Source organism: Oryctolagus cuniculus, chromosome 2 (genome assembly GCF_964237555.1).
Source record: "Oryctolagus cuniculus chromosome 2, mOryCun1.1, whole genome shotgun sequence".
In the NCBI taxonomy this organism is placed as follows: Eukaryota; Metazoa; Chordata; class Mammalia; order Lagomorpha; family Leporidae; genus Oryctolagus; species Oryctolagus cuniculus.
In genome coordinates, this window is record NC_091433.1 from 41891650 (window position 1) to 41909398 (window position 17749).

General features: G+C 41.0%; 1 protein-coding gene across 10 annotated transcripts in view; it reads right to left on the reverse strand.

The window, feature by feature from the left end:
* Nucleotides 1-17749, reverse strand: part of FRYL (FRY like transcription coactivator) — a 298493-nt gene that overhangs the window by 239187 nt on the left and 41557 nt on the right. For 2 of the 10 annotated variants that reach the window (XM_070068190.1, XM_070068183.1), the window contains exon 2: nucleotides 11615-11750. The exons of the other annotated variants lie outside the window; for them this stretch is intronic. The gene's annotated coding sequence lies outside the window, so the exon portion shown is untranslated. The remainder of the gene's footprint in view (nucleotides 1-11614; nucleotides 11751-17749) is intronic. 10 annotated transcript variants of the gene reach the window in all.

The following is a 17749-nucleotide window of genomic DNA, read 5'->3' on the forward strand; positions in this document are numbered from 1 at the left end:
GCACCAGCTCTGTATATATTAGTAAATAAAACTGAAAAACCCATACCCTAGTGATCTTGTAATTCAGTTACTAACCTATTTACTCATTGCTGGTGGAAGTACAGCTAGAAAGGCATAACTATGCATTGCTAGAGGAGGTATATATTTGATAACTATTCAGAAAAGCAATTTACCAATTTGTAACAAGAATCTTTAAAATGCTCACAGCCATTGACTCACTCTACTTCTGAATATTCAACATGCAGACAATTCTATAAACAAATGTTTTACATTAATTACAATTAAATATTAGAAAAAAAAATCTATGTCTGAAATACGCAGTTAACTAAATTTTGGTTTACTAGAAAAGGTATTCTTTGATAGGCTGATATTTAAATATATTTTCAAAAATAATGTAAGAAAATGTTACTAAATAATTATATAAACGTACATATACATTTCAGCCATGTTTCTAAATTACATTAAAAATATGGGGCCAGGGGCCTGCACTGTGGCATAGTGGGTAAAGCCACCGCCTGCAGTACCAGCAGGTTTGAGTCCCAGCTGTCCTACTTCAGATTCAGCTCTCTGCTATGGTCTGGGAAAGCAGTGGAGGATGGCCCAAGTCCTTGGGCCCCTGCACCCATGTGGGAGATCCAGAAGAAACTCCAGACTTCCAATTGGCCCAGCTCCAGCCGTTACTATTTGGGGAGTGAACCAGCAGATGGAAGACCTCTCTCTCTGCCCCTCTGCCTTTCAAAGGTTAAGCCACTGCTTTGGACACAGGAATCCCATAAAAGTGCAACTTCAAGTCCAGGCTGCTCTGCTTCTAATCTAGCTCCCTGCTAATGTGTATAGGAAGGCAACAGAAAATGGCCCAAGTACTTGGGGCTCAGCTACCCGTGTGGAGGCCAGGATGGATTTCCTGGTGCCCAGCTTCAGCCATGCCCAGCCCTGGCTGCTGTGGTCATTTGAGGAGTGAATCAGCAGGTAGAAGATCTCTGTCTCTACCTCTGCCTCTGTGTGTATGTATGTGTGTGTGTTCTTTCTCTCTAACAAATAGGCAAAAAAAAATTTTTTAAGTTTTTAAAAAATATGAAGAGGGGCCAACGCTGTGACTTATTAGGTTAAGCATCTGCTTGCAGAGCTGGCAACCAATATGGATGCTGGTTCGAGTCCCGGCTGCTCCACTTCCAATCTGACTCTCTGCTATGGCCTGGGAAAGTAGAAGATGGTCCAAGTGCTCAGGCCCCTGAACCCACATGGGAGACCTGGAAGAAGCTCCAGCTCCTGACTTCGGATCAGCACAGCTCTGGCCGTTGCGGCCATCTGGGAGTAAATCAATGGATGGAAGACCTCTCTCTCTGTCTGCCTCTGCCTCTGTCTCTGTATCTCTGCCTTTCAAATAATAAATAAATAAACCTTTAAAAAAAATGGAGGGGCTAGCGTTGTGGCATAGCGGGTAAAGCCACTGCCTGCACTGTTAAGCAGGCTTAACAATTAAAAAAAAAAAAAAAGACTGCCTGGATACCACGTGGTCATTCTAACTGGTCTCTGACCTCCTCTCTGTCATTACTCTAATTCATCTCAAATACTGTTTCCTAACACACATCTCTGATCACAGAGCTCCCTGGCTTGGTAATTCAATTGTGCCCCAGTGCCTACAGGATACAGTCTGGGAGTTCATTTCCCTCAGAGCCAAGATTGTAATGAAAGAGATGAGATTGTTAGTTCTTCTCCTTAATATCATCTAGGCTTCAGTCAGGCTGAACGCTGCTCTATGCAAATACTTGTCATTCATTACTATACCCAGATCAATATGCATGCTTTCTTCCATCCGGAATACCCTTGCTTCACTTCTATATATGTGTGTTCCTCTAATATCTTCTTAGAATAGAAAATCACTTATCAGAGCTGCAGTTTTCTCAATGATAAAAGAGAATAGTACCTTCAAGTACTATTTTATAAAGATTAAAAAGTGATATAAGTTAACATAAAAATCAAGTGTAAACTTAGAACAATAGCCGGCAGGTATCACTCAACAAATAGTTTTGTTGTTCATTCAATACAATGAGTGGCCAATAAATACTTTCTAAACTAACCAAATGAAACAATAGAAAATGTCTTTTCCAGCCACAATATGGTCTTTGCACTACAAGCAGTGGTTTAAGGTTTGACACCTTTGGAAGTTACGATGATGAAGATTTCCGATAGCTTTAGTCTTCCGAGAATTTCTCACAGATGCATGACGCAAGCACAGCAAACCACCATTGCATGACTGAGTCAAGAAAAACTCGGTTCATAAACATAAACCAAAAAGGGGGTAGGTAGCAACACTTAGCAGAAAAAAGGTTTTATCACTTACTTATTTTTTTAAATTGTGGTAAAATATAGGTAACATATAATTTATCCTTTTAACCATTTTAAGTGCACACTATGGGTCTACCTCTCTTGGAGCCCCCCTCCCAGTCACTTCATCAGGAGTTTCTGACTTAAATAAATCTTGTTTTTCTCTTAAAAAAATGCACATTAAGTACATTTAAATTACTGTACAACCATCACCATCATCCATCTCCAGAACTCTCTTCATCATGCAACACTGAAAGCCTATACCCACTGCACAACAGCTCCAATTCTGTCTGCCCCACTCTCTGCAACCTCCATTCTACTGTCTGTTCTCTGTGACTCTGACTACCCTAGGTACCTTAGTGTTAATTGGAATCATACAGTATTTGTCTTTCTGTTATTGGATTATTTCACCAAGCAGGGTCCTCAAGGTCCATCCATATTATTTACATTTTCAATAAGAATTCCAGAACCACACAGGACATGGTTTAAACATACTCTGGTTGAGGTATATTATATGGCACCACACCATGGACGTGGATGACTCAAATTATAGAAAGAAAGGGAAACATTGAACAATACATACTTGACAATCAGATATGATGCAAGATAGCTACATTTCACATACAATTAAGTCCACACTACACAGTCCCTGCCACCCATATGGGGAGATATGGATTGAGTTTCATGTTTGCCCAGCCTCAACTGTTAAGGTCATCTTCAGCTGCTTTCCGACACACATTAGCAGGGAGCTGGATAGGAAGTGGAGCAGCCAGGTCTTGAGTCAGTACCCATATGGGATGCCAGTGTCGCAGGCAGTGGCTTTACCCACTACGTCACAACGCTGTCCCAAATTTTTATCAAATTTTACCTGAGTTTTTCTATTAAGCATGAGTTTATAAGAGAAGGCAGATACCAGGTTGTAATTTATAGTCTACTATTATGTTTTTACTACAACATTAACTACATTTTCAGGAATACAGATTTCCTCCTTCTGCTTCAGATTGAAAGTAAATATTTTCACCACCCTGTTTTGCTATATCTTCTCCCTAAAACTGATTCAGACTCTGTATTACATCTCAAGAAGTCATTAACAAACAAGTATGTACTACTGGCTTTCTCAAACTGTATTTTTGTTTCTTAACTTGAAGAAACTACCTCCACAATTAGAGGAATTTAAAATGGAATGAAGAAAAATCAGGCTCATCTAAGGACATTGACTAAATAAATCCCCGCTTGTAACAAAAATCTACATTTCCTATCAACTTGTTTTCATATAATAATTTCTTTTGATCACAGTATGAAAAATGTTAGTCATAAAAGGAGTACTGTGTTCACAAAATAATTTTATCTTCACTGATGTAACAAGAAGTCAGTGGTTTCCTCTTTGTGGTAAACAATGGGCCCTGGGAAACACATTCCCTGTTAAATGTCTTTTACATTTTTTATACACAATTGGTTCAACTTCCTAATAATCATCATTTACCAGAAACATGAAAGATAAAAATCTACCGTGATATACAATAAGACTAACAAAGCCAAAAGGAGAAAAATAAAATTACAAAGGCTCCAAAGAAGGAGGGGTAGAGAAAACTTGCAGCCCACCACCAACCACCTCCAAGCATCTTAAAAGCAAAAATAGCAATTTCCAGGTGACAAAAAGTTTCATCTTCTTTCTCCCCTCTTAAAGGCCCATGCCCTTCAGCACACAGGGGAAAAAGGCGAAAACAGAAGGGGCCTTCTTGACCCTGCCCCATCCTTGGCTGTCACTACCCTCTGCTACCCTCTCAGCTCCCCTTTATAATAAAAGCCCTCGGAACAGTTGTCTCTGTTTTGCATTTCACTTGCTTCCCTTCTTCATCTCATTCTTCTTCCCCCCATTCTAAGGCTTTCTACTGCACACTCCTCAGGACCGCCTGCCACGGTGTCTAAGGATCCCCACACCTCGGGGAAATTCAAAGGTGTTCACCTTGCTGGTTCAACGGCAGCATCTCTCTCCCACCTTTCTGAAGCAACTTCTTTACTTGATTGCAAAATGCTACACATTCTTCTGGTTTTCTTCCTCTTCTTCACTCTGCTCTGCCTCTGCCTCTTTCCAAACTCTAGAAGCTGGGAAAGCCCAAAGTCAATTCCTGACTGCTTCTCTGTGGACATGGGCCCCTATGTGACCTTACCTGGATTTTGTCAGCACATAGATGCAATCTCTAGCCCATTATCTCTCTTTTCTGAGCACTAGCCTCACAAACTCAACTACTCACCTGGATCTGTAAAACATCTCAGACTCAACTTCTTTAAGATATATTTATTTATATGAGAGGCAGAGTTTCAGACGGGGGTAGGGGAAGAGAGAGAGAGAGAGAGGTCTTCCATCTGCTGGTTCACTCCTCAAATAGCCACAACAGTCAGAGCTGGGCCAGGCCAAAGCTAGGAGCCAGGAGCTTCTTCCAGGACTCCCATGTGGATGCAGGAGCCCAAGCACTTGGGCAATCTTCCACTGCTTTCCCAAGCACATTAGCAGGGAGCTGGTTTGGAAGTGGAGCAGCTGGGACTTGAAGCACCATCCATATGGGATACTGGCACCACAGGCAGAGGGTTAACTTACTATGTACAGTGCCAGCCCCTCAAACTCAATTCATAATATACCAAAATTTTTGCCTACTCCCAGCATTGCACCCCAGCAAATAATACCATCATTCTTCAGTTACTAAGGCCAAAAACCTGGCAGTTACTTTTATTTCTTTTCTTTTCTTTCTTTTCTTTCCCTCTTATTCCCACATCTAATCCATCAACAGTTTTTGTATATCTTAAATCTGACCACTTCTCTCTGCTGCCACTCTAGTCAAAACCATCATCATCTCTGGTCCAATTAAAGTAGGCTGTAAACTAACATATCTAAATCTGTTCGGGATGGGACTAGTCAGGGAGATAGAATTAAGCCCATGAACTGGAACACACTCCCTTGCCCCTACGTGATCTCACCTGTATCCACCAACCTGTCATCAGATCCCCTTCTGGAAGTGAATAAAAGGCTGCAGAGTGTTGCGCCCTCCACCCACCCTGCTCTCCCACTGCTGCAGTCTCTGGCCTGCTCCCCAGAAAAGGCTGCTATGGAACTCCTCCTTCACTCTTTCTGACCCACTCTCACTGCATAAAGGCCTCATGCTCCTGTGTATTTCTCTCACTCTCTAAATGAATCTTTTTTTTTTTGGACAGGCAGAGTGGACAATGAGAGATACAGAGAGAAAGGTCTTCCTTTGCCATTGGTTCACCCTCCAATGGCTGCCGCGGCCAGCGCACTGCGGCTGGCGCACTGCGCTGATCCGAAGGCAGGAGCCAGGTGCTTCTCCTGGTCTCCCATGGGGTGCAGGGCCCAAGCACCTGGGCCATCCTCCACTGCACTCCCTGGCCACAGCAGAGGGCTGGCCTGGAAGAGGAGCAACCGGGACAGAATCCGGTACCCCGACCGGGACTAGAACCCAGTGTGCGGGCGCTGCAAGGCAGAGGATTAGCCTACTGAGCCGCGGTGCCGGACCTCTAAATAAATCTTAAACCTTACCATGTCATTATGTCCTGTTTGAGCAGGTGCTTAGAAGTTTTCTCTGGGTAGATGGCAAGAACCCGGAATATTAAATTTTGGCTTTAGCTGGCCCATACATACTTATTATTCAATTCTCCACTTAATAACTAGAGTGATGTCTATAGAATATAAGTGTATTCAATCCACTCAGGCTCAAAAATGCTCTAACGGGAGGCAGGCATTTGGTGCAGAGGTTAAGTTGCAGGTAGGGATGCCCAGATCTCATCAGAGCCCCCGGGTTTGAGTGCTGGTTCTGCTCTGAGCTTGCTTCCTGCTAATGCATACCCTAGAAAGGCAGCAGTGATGGCTCAAGCACTTGGGTCCCTGCCCAGCCACATGGAAGACCCAAATGGAGCGCCAGGATCCTGGATTCAGCCGGGTCCGGCACTGGCTGCCACAGGCATCTGAGAAATGAACCAACAGATCAAAGATAATTCTCTCTCTGCCATTCAAATGAAAAAGTAGAACTCTACTAGTTATGCATCAATACAGGGGAAAAAAATCCATGATCTCTCAGACCTTTCCTTTTTCTTATTCTAGCCACAGGAGCTTTCTGGCTAATCCTCAAATTTAAGGAGCTTATTCCCACATCAGAGTCTATAGATATGCTAATCCCAGTGCCAAGAAAGCTTTCTCCCAGGAGGTTGGCTGCCCCCCCCCCCCACAACTTATTCAAATCATTGCAAATGTGACCTCCCCAAAGAAGCCTTCCCAGGTAGCCTATCTAAATATTTAAAATAACTGATGCCCATTACACTCTAACCAAACACATTTTCATCATAGTTTATCATCCAATATTTAATGTTTGTCTACCCATCTGAAAAACAAGCTCCAGGAGGACAGAGACTCTTTTGTTGATATTTATAATCCCCAATATCATCTCCTGACTCACAGGAATTCACCAAATATTTGTTGATTAAATAAATGACGTTCATAATAATAAATGGTGAGCACAAAAGGGGTATTGTTAGGTTAGAGACAAACTTGCGAATATTTTACTCAATAAATAAATATTAGCAACTTCATAAACTGTCATTTTACCACTTTCAGAGAAGTTCAGGACAACAGGAAAGGAGGCAAACTTCTTGCCTTCAACACATAAATCCAATATATTTGCATATCTTTTCTTGTTGAGATGGAACCTAGTACCTCCAGAAAATAACAGGTTTTAAACTGTTTCCTTTACTTCTGATAAATACCTAAATCAACCAATATCCAAACAAGCTTAACATGAAATAATCAGATCACAAGGTGACTTCTCCAATATTCCCTGAGATGATTTGATCATTATAAAGTCAATATAAAAGAGAAAACTCAAGCATCATTAGAAATCAGAAAGGAGCACCTCACCCCTGAAAATTTTGAGTTTTCACAAATATATCTCAAAGTTTAAAAACAAAAGGAGAGGAGAAGCAACCTGTCCCATGTCAGTCATCTACTGCGCTTTAAGAGCCTGTCAGTCCACTCCATTAAGATGAGCCCCAGAAGAAAATGGCTCATGCTCAATCCCCCTGCATAAAATTCTCAAGATAACAGACCACAATACTCAATTGTTTCCATCTTTCCTTTGAGAGAAGGGAAGGAGAAGCATAGTTTTATGGCAGGCTGTGACAGAGCTAATTCTATTTATCAACACTGAATGAGGTGCATATGAAGAGCATTGGCACATATGGAGGACTACTGAGATTTTCTGAATTCTAAAGAAAATGACCTTGGCAAACTTCTAAACAAAGGTATGAAAGGCAACTTGCACTATAAGGCATGGACCTGTTGTGAGTGAGAAATTAATCTCTGCATTTTAAGTAACTAATAACTGGTGAACAGTTTCTATTGCAATCTAAGATAACCTAGCTTGATAAGTATTTCATTTTTATTAAGGTTTATTTATTTGAAAGGCAGAATTAGAGAGGGAGGGAGGGAGATACAGAGAGATCTTCCATCCACTGGTGCACTCCCCAAATGGCTGCCAGGGCCAGGGTTGGGCCAGGTTAAAGCAGGAGCCAGGAGGTTCTTCAGGATCTTCCAAATGGGTGCACAGGCCCAAGGACCTGGGCCATGTTCTGATGCTTTCCCAGGCACATTAGCAGGAATCTGGATTGGAAGTGGAATAACCAGGACTGGAACTGGCATCTCTATGGGATGCCAGTATTGCACACAGTGGCTCAACCCATCATACCACACACCTAATCAATATATTTCTGACATGTGCTCTTGGACTTTGATGGGATTACAGCCTGATAAATCTATCATGAGATTGGATTAAGATGTCAGAGCAGGGAGGGAGTTTACCACTCTAGTCTAGAAGATAACTTTTAAAAAGTGGGAAGAGGGCGGAGCTGTGGAGTAGTAGGTTAATCCTCCGCCTATGGCGCCAGCATTCCCATATGGGCACGGGTTCTAGTCCCAGCTGCTCCCCTTCTAATCCAGCTCTCTGCTATGGCCTGGAAAAGCAGTAGAAGATGGCCCAAGTCCTTGGGCCCCTGCACCCGTGTGGGAGACCTGAAGAAGCTCCTGGTTCCTGGCTTCAGATCGGTGCAGTTCTGGCCATTGTGGCCATTTGGGGAGTGAACCAATGGAAGGAAGACCTTTCTTTCTGTCTCTCCTTCTCACTGTCTGTAACTACCTCTCAAATAAATAAAATATTAAAAAAAAAAAAGTGGAGAGAGTGGAGTTTCAGGGAAGAGTTAGGAAGAGAATGGCAGAGGAAACTCCACACAAATTAGTGGGACATAGCAGACTTATGTGGAGGGTGTGGACACACACAAATCAGGACCCCAGCAACCGAGAGCCTCCACACCAATTTTGGAGAGAGATGAGACCAGACTGCAACAGCACAAGCCACTGGCCATAAAGCTGCAGGAAAAGCCTGGAGGGAATCTGGCTTGGAGTCGGCACAGCATACCTGCCAAACCAGAGGAGAACAAAGTCAGGGGTGGGGAGGACAGGTTTCTCTCTCCATCTCCCTGCAATGGCATCATGTAACAAACCAATAGAGAATGGGCGCCTTTTTGGACAAATGTAACAGCTATGCCAGCTCGTGCCCACACCCAGCAAGCAATCGAGCTGAGACTCCAGAGTCTGGTGGGGAGAACTGATGGAGGGGGCTGGGTGCTCATGACTGTGGGAGGCTTGTGTGCCAGGACTGTGAAAACACCGAGGCTGTGTGCGAAGGCTCAGAGTGTGGCTGGAACTTTGGGCTGTCACTGTGGGAAGCGCCTCACAATCAGGGCTTCCTGGTTCCCTGGTGAGGGACATTGCTGGGGTATCTGCTTACACTAAGAACTGCACAGATCCTTTGTGTAGTCTTTGTGGAAGTGCAGAGGAATATTATACCAACTGGGGCAAGTGCCCAGGCACTGGTCCCTTTTGAGGGTAGGGAATGAGCTGAGTCTATGCCAACAAAACAAAAAACTCCTCTCTGATTAAATAAAAAGGAGGGAGGGGATTTACCATGCCCAACCTGGTGTCACCTTAACACTCCTTTCACCCTACAGCACTGAACAGAGCTCCCTGGCCATACTCACCATACAATTCTAGGTATTCCCTGAAAGCATACACTCCACTAATCCACACAGACATAGTCTAAAGATAAAAGCCACCACAGCACAAAAAAAAAAAAAAAAAAAAACTAACGAGTATCTCCACAAGTGCCGAATAATAAATGTACCAATTCAAGAACTAAGAATAATGAACACAACATGATGCCCCAAAAGAATATAACATTTCAATACTAGATTGTGAAGAGGGAGATTTTGAAGAAATATCAGAAATGGAATTCAAAAAATTGATCACAGGATTACTTAGAAGTAATCAGAAGCAAATATATGAACTAATGAAATCCACACATAACAAGAAAGAAAATTTTTCCCATAAAATTAAGATCTTAAAGAGAAAGCAAAATGAAATCTTGGAAATGAAGAATTCAATAGAACAAATAAAAAATGCAGTGGAAAGCCTTAACAATAGAATTTGTGAAGCAAAGAAAGAATATCCAACTTAGAAGACAAATTGCAGGAAATTATACAGTCAGACAAAAAACAAGAAGAGGGAATTAGAAAACTAAAAAACACTGTTGGGAATATCAAACAACCCAATGTACGGTTCTAAGAGTTCCTGAAGGCATGGAAAGGAAGAAAGCATTAGAAGGCCTTTCAGTGAAATGGAACAGAAAACTTCCCTAACTTGGAGAAAGAAAGGGACATCCAAGTACAGGAAGCACATAGAATTCCTAATAGATATGACCAGAAAAGATCTTCACCATGATACATTGTAATCAAATTCTCCACAGTAAAACATAAAGATTCTAAAATGTGCAGGAGAGAAATGCCAGATTACTTTCAGATCACCAATGACACTCACAGTGGAATTCTCATCAGAAACCCTACGGAGGCTGGCGCCACGACTCACTAGGCTAATCCTCCGCTTTGCAGCACCAGCACACCGGGTTCTAGTCCCAGTCAGGGCGCCGGATTCTGTCCCGGTTACCCCTCTTCCAAGCCAGCTCTCTGCTGTGGCCAGGGAGTGCAGTGGAGGATGGCCCAAGTCCTTGGGCCCTGCACCCCATGGGAGACCAGGAGAAGCACCTGGCTTCTGCCATCGGATCAGTGCGGTGCGCAGGCCACAGCACGCCGGCCGCACCAGCCATTGGAGGGTGAACCAATGGCAAAGGAAGACCTTTCTCTCTGTCTCTCTCTCTGTCCACTCTGCCTGTCAAAAAAAAAAAAAAAAAAAAAAAAAAGAAACCCTACGGGCAAGGAGAGAATGGTAAGATATATTCCGAGTCTGGGCCAGTGCTGTGGCATAGTGGGTAAAGCTGCCTCTTACAGTGCTGGCATCCCATATTGGTGTTGGTTCGAATCCCAGCTGCTCCACTTCTGATTCAGCTCTCTGCTATGGCCTGGGAAAGCAGTGGAACATGGCCCAAGTGCTTGGGCCCCTGCATCCTTGTGGGAGACCCAGAAGAAGCTCCTGGCTCCTGGTTTCAGATTGGCACAGCTCTAGCTGTTGCGGCCAACTGGGGAGTGAACCAGCAGAAGGAAGACTTCTCTCTCTGCCTCTCCTTCTCTCTCTGTGTAACTCTGACTTTCAAATAAATAAATAAATCTAAAAAAAAGATATACTCCAAGTCTTAAGAGAAAAAAACTGTCAATCCAGAATTCTGTACCCTGACAAGCTCTCATTTATGAACGAAAGTAAAATAAAGACCTTCCATAATAAACAGAAATTGAAAAAATTTGTCACAACCCATCCAGCCTTGCAAAAGATGCTTGAAGACATGCTGAAGAAACATGGTCATCACTACAAAGAAGGTAAAGGAAGAAAATCTCTCAGTAAAAGTACAAAGGAAATCCAAAGTTAAAAATAGGAATATTTATGTGAAAATGGCAGGACCAAGTTATTACTTATCAATAGTCACTTTGAATGTAAATGGTCTCAACTCTCCGGTTAAAAGACATAGATTGGCTGAGTGGATTAAAAAACAAAACTCAAAAAAAAAAAAAAAAAAAAAAAAAGGCCGCGTTGAGGCTCAATAGGCTAATCCTCTGCCTGCAGCACCGGCACACCAGGTTCTAGTCCCGGTTGGGGCACCGGATTCTGTTGTCCTGGTTGCCCCTCTTCCATTGTCCTGGTTGCCCCTCTTCCAATCCAGCTCTCTGCTGTGGCCCGGGAGTGCAGTGGAGGATGGCCCAAGTGCTTGGGCCCTGCACTTACGTGGGAGACCAGAAGCACCTGGCTCCTGGCTTCAGATCAGCGTGGTGTGCCAACCGCAGCAGCCATTGGAGGGTGAACCAACGGTAAAGGAAGACCTTTCTCTCTGTCTCTCTCTCTCTCTCACTGTCCAGTCTGCCTGTCAAAAAATAAATAAATAAATAAAATCAAGTAAAAACAAAACTCATCTATTTGCTGCCTATAAGAAACATATCACATCTAAAAGAAGAATGCAGACTGAAAGTGAAAGGATGGAAAAAGATATTCCATGCTAACAGAAAACAAAAAAGATTTTATGTAGCCATCCTAATGTCAGACAAAATGGACTTTAACACAAAAATTGTTCAAACAGACAAAGGGCACTTTGTAATGACTAAGGAATCATTTCAACAGGAAGATGTTTTAACTATTTTAAATGTATATGCACCTAATTACAGGGCACCTGGCTATTTAAAAGAAATGTTAAGGGACCTAGAGGGAGACACAGACTCAAATACAATGTAATCGGGGACTTCAATACCCTACTTTCAGCAATGGACACATCAGATAGAAAATTAGCAAGGAAACAACAAAGTTAATCAACACTATAGACCAAATAGGACAGATATCTATAAAACTTCTCATCCAACAGTTGCAGAATATACAGTCTTCTCACCAGTGCATTGAGCTTTCTCTAAGATGAACCACATGTTAGGCCATAAAGCAAGTCTCAGCAAATTCAAAAAAACAAACAATCCAAAGAAGAAATAGGCAAAGGACTTAAACAGACATTTTTTATAAGAGAAAATGCAAGTGGCCAACAGACACATTAAAAAATGTTCAAGATAACTAGCCATCAGAGAAATGAAAATGCAGACTACAATGTGGTTCACTTCACCCCAGTTAGAATGGCTTTCACAAAGAAATAAATGAACAACAAATGCTGGTGAGGATGTGGGGGAAAAGGTACCACTATAGGTAGGAATGTAAATTGGTAAAGCCACTATGGAAGACAGCATGGAGATACCTCAGAAATCGTAATACAGACCTACCAAATGACCCAATCATCCCACTCCTGGGAATTCACTCAAGAGAAATGAAATCAGCATATCAAAGAATTACCTGTACCCCCATGTTTATTGGAGCACAATTTACAATAGCTGAGACATGGAATCAACCCAAATGCCCAGCAACTGAATAAAGAAATTATGAGATATGTACACTATGGGAGATATACACTGATAAAGAAATTATGGGATATGTATATTATGGAATACTACATAGTGGTAAAAAAATTTAAATTCAGTCATTTACAACAAAATGGATGAATCTGGAAAACATCATAATTAGTGAAACAAGCCAGTCCCAAAGAGACAAATACCACATGTTCTCCCTGATGTGTGTTAACTAACACAGCACCTAAAAGGCAATTTGTAGAAGTGAAATTGACACTTTGAGAAGCAATGATTTTAACAGCTCTTGTCCTGAATGTTGACGAACAGTATTGTTTTTTTTTAATATACTATTTGTTGAACTCTTTACTTAACACAGAGTTAAGTATATGTGTATAAAGCCAACTGAAAATAGATCTCAGTAAAAAATAAGAGTAGGAATATGAGAGGGAGGAAGAAAAGGGGTTGGGAGTATGGGTAGGAGGGCTGGCACAGAAGAATCACCACGTTCCTGAAGTTGTAATTATGAAGTGTATGATGTTTGGAACGGTAAAGCTATATAGTTCTACCTACATTCCTGCAGACTTACTTCTAAGTGTACAGTTTAAAACCTTGCCATGGGGGTGGAGGGCGGCACCATGGTTCACTTGGTTAATCTTCTAATGCGGTGCCAGCACCTCATATGGGCACCGGGTTCTAGTTTCAATTGCTCCTCTTCCAGTCCAGCTCTCTGCTGTGGTCCAGGAGGGCAGTAGAGGATGGCCCAGGTGCTTGGGCCCTGCACTCGCACGGTAGACCAGGAAGAAGCTCCTGGTTTCAGATTGGCACAGTGCCGGCCGTAGCGGCCATTTGGGGAGTGAACCAATGGAAGGAAGACCTTTCTCTCTGTCTCTCTCTCTTACTTTCTATGACTCTACCTGTCAAATAAAAAATAAAAATAAAAATAAAATAAAATAAATAAAAATAAAACCTTGCCATGGGATTCCAAACACACTTAAGCAAGGTGGTAAAAATACCATCTTAAGTGTAAAAGTGATCATATGGATAGGATTAAGGATCTGGTAATAATAATATTTAGAAATAAAAAGGAGGGAATGCTCCAACATGGGAAGCAGTCCACACAGCATACTCATAGAATATCAATTGCTTTAAGTAGCACTCTGACTTCAGAATCAGCCCCTGAGGCATTCTGGTCTGGCTGAAAAGCCCACAAGAACATTTTAGGCAGGGAAAGCCAAGACACTGTGGCAAAAAATGTCCTCCATGAAGGACCTCAGTGGGTAAGACCCCAGTGGAAAGAAGTGGTCATCAAGGAAAGGATGTAGTTTTCTCTGAAGAGAGGAGAGAACTTGCACTTCGCTTATGGTCTTGTCTAAATACTGACAGAGTTTGTAGATTCAATAGGCTTCCATAGCCTAGGCAGCTCATGTCAAGAGCCTTGGGTGATCACTGATGTCATACATAAGAGTGTTAATTGTTAATTTAACAGCAAGAGTCACTGTGTACTAACTTCCCATGCAGGACCTGAATCCTCAAAGAGTTGTTTTATAATTATGTCTAAGTGCTCACAAAAGATGTATCATTCTTGGGTGTTTCTTTCAAGTTAATTTTCTTTTTTTTTGTTTTTTTGTTTTTTTGTTTTGTTTTTTTGACAGGCAGAGTGGACAGTGAGAGAAACAGAGAGAAAGGTCTTCCTTTTGCCGTTGGTTCACCCTCCATTGGCCGCTGCGGCTGGCGTGCTGCGGCCAGCGCACCACGCTGATCCGAAGGCAGGAGCCAGGTACTTATCCTGGTCTCCCATAGGGTGCAGGGCCCAAGTACTTGGGCCATCCTCCACTGCACTCCCGGGCCACAGCAGAGAGCTGGCCTGGAAGAGGGGCAACCAGGACAGAATCCGGTGCCCCGACTGGAACTAGAACCCGGTGTGCCATTGCCGCAGGTGGAGGATTAGCCTATTGAGCCGAGGCACCGGCCTCAAGTTAATTTTCTAAAAAGAAAAAAAAAATGAAATTAACTTCAAGATGCAATGCCTTTGAATAACCCTTGTCTCAACTGTTACACAACAGTATCTTTGTTTTGTTTGGTTTTTGTCTTTCTTTCCATACAAACTGTTGACCCTTTACTTAATGTATTTAATCAAAAATGGATCTTAGTAGAGAATGGGACTGGGAATGGGACAGGGAGGAGGAGGATGGGTGGGAGAGTGGGTGGGAGGGTGGGAATGGAGTGAAGAATCACTATATTTTTAACGTTATACTTATGAAATGCATTTAGTCTGTATTCCTTATATAACAGATATCTTTGGGGGGAAAATAAATTTTACAAAACTATCATATGTTGAAAATATAATAAGTCAAAAAATACATTTAACACATCTAACTTATTGAACATCAAAACTCAGCTTAAACATGCTCAGAACATTTAATATCAACCTACAGCTGGGAAAAATCGTAAAACACATAGCCTATTTTATAATAAAGTGTTAAACAGCCCTTGTAATTTACTGAAAACCTGAATAAAAAATGCTGGCAACACAATACACTGCAGAGTATCAGCTGTTTATGATCATGTGGCTGACAGAATCACAGCTTGCCACTTGCTGTGTTCAGCACTGCAATAAATAATAGCACTGCATATTATTAGCCAAGAAAAGATCAGAATTCAAAGTACAATTTTGACTGAATGCATATAGATTTTGCACCATTATAAAGTCAAAAAATGGAAAGTCAGAGACCATCTGCACAAGTGTAAACAGAATTTGATCTTGACACAATACATTTATACCAAAAAAGAAATACTTAGGTATAAACCTAACAAATCATGTATAAGTCCTATATGGAGAAAATGATAAAACTCTAATGAAGATAACCAAAGAAGAACTATACATAAAGAGATGTATCCCATGTTCACAGATAGGAAGATTCAATACTGGCAAGATAACAGTTCTTAAAAGCAACTTGATTTATAGATTCATTGCAATCTCAGTCAAAATCCAGCAAGTTATTTTGTAGATATTGACAAACTGATTCTGAAACTTATATAGTGGCAAAAGATCTAGAGCAATCAACACAATATTGAAGGAAAACAATAAAACTAGAAGACTGACACTATCTGATCCATCACTTACTATAAAGCTACTATATTCAAGGCAGTGAGGTATTATCAAAAGATATATATATATATACATACATATATGCACACATATGTATAGTTAACTGATCTGTGATAAAAGGACAAAGGCAATATAATGGGGAAAAAATAATCTTTTCAAGAAATGTATTAGGACAAATGGACATCCATATGTGAAAAAATTAATCTGGACACATATCTAAATGTAAAATGCAAACTTTTACAACTCCTAGAAGATAAAATTGAAAAAACTCTAGAAGACCTTGGATTTGGTGATAACTTTTTAGATACAGCACCAAAGACAGAACTCACGTATGAATAGGTAAAATATATTTGATTAAAATTAAAAATTTCTGGTCTGTGACAGGCATAGCCAAGAAACTAAAAAGACAAGTCCCAAAACTGGGGAAAAATACTTTCAAAATACATTTTTGGAGTTGCCAAGCCTCCACCATCACCTGCACCAATTTTTTAAAATTTAGTATATCTCTCTGTCCTTCTCCCTCTCCCCATCGCCTTCCAAACACATAAAGCCTGCTGGTTCAGTTTCTCTGAAGAACACTAATATAACCAGGGCTAGCATCTGGAAGGATTTCAGCAATTACTAAGTCAATAATTTACTAAGAACATTAACAAAGCTTGTGAATAAATCTGTAAAAACAAACAAAATGTAAATGAGTGGGAAAGGGGGTGACTTAATAGGTAAGAGATTCCTTTTGGGGGGGTGATAAAATATTCTAAAATTCGATAATATTAAAAGGCATACAATGCTGTGAACATACTAAAATCTACAGTTAGAACACTTTTAAAAGGATTAATTTTATGGTATGTGAATTATATCTCAATAAAGTTACTACACACAAAAGAAAAGGAAGAAGGAAGTGAGGGAGGGAGGGAGAGAGGGAGCAGAAAAAGGAAGAAGAAGGAGGGAAGGAAGCAAAGAACAAGCCTGTGAAACTAAGAAGCATTACAAATGCAAGAGGAGGAATGACAGCCAATTAACATTTACTTGTTCAAAGTCACTAAATCATACGGGGACCTCAAAGAATCTTACATAAGCGAATGGAATGTCAGAGAAAGCCAACAAATTAGTTGCACATGCCTGATTAAAAAAAAAAATCAAAGGTAGCAACACAGCTAAATCAAAGTTGTGACATCTGAGAGATCAATAATAAACTGCATTAAAGAGAAATGTCTCAACTAACAATGACATATGAAATCAAACTAGAGGACTAAACTCATTTGGGATAACTTAAACTGTTTGATAAACCCTTCCTATACTTACTTAGTTTAATCACAGAGATCACTTCAAACAAAAAGAGGCTTCTATTGTATTTACCACATTTACACTATTTACAGAAGATTAAAATATAACTTTACTATAAAATCCTTAATATTTCCCACTTCAACATATAATAAGAAATTGATAAACTCTCAACATAAGAAATTTTTTTTCAAAAGAACACATCACAAATAAGGTTTTTATGTACACAGAAAAAGGCAAAGAATAACAGAAGGCATGGTAAGTTATAAGCATAATGAGAAATTTACTGTGACTGGAGTAAAATGAGCATTTGTGGGAGTGGAAAGAAATAAGGTCAAAAAGCTATGCTGGAAACACATCAGAAAAGCAGTCACACATGGTAAGGAATTTGTACAGAGTCCAAGAGAGTTTTAATCAGAGGAACCACATAATCAAAATCGAGCTTCAGAAAGGTACACTAATGTGGCAGATACTAAAAGAAGGAAAAACTGCTGGGAGGGAACAGTAATGACCTAGGTCTTTAAGACGGTGACCATGAGATTGAATGAAACACAGACTGGGAAACATTCGAAAGGTGACTGAAGAAAAGATATC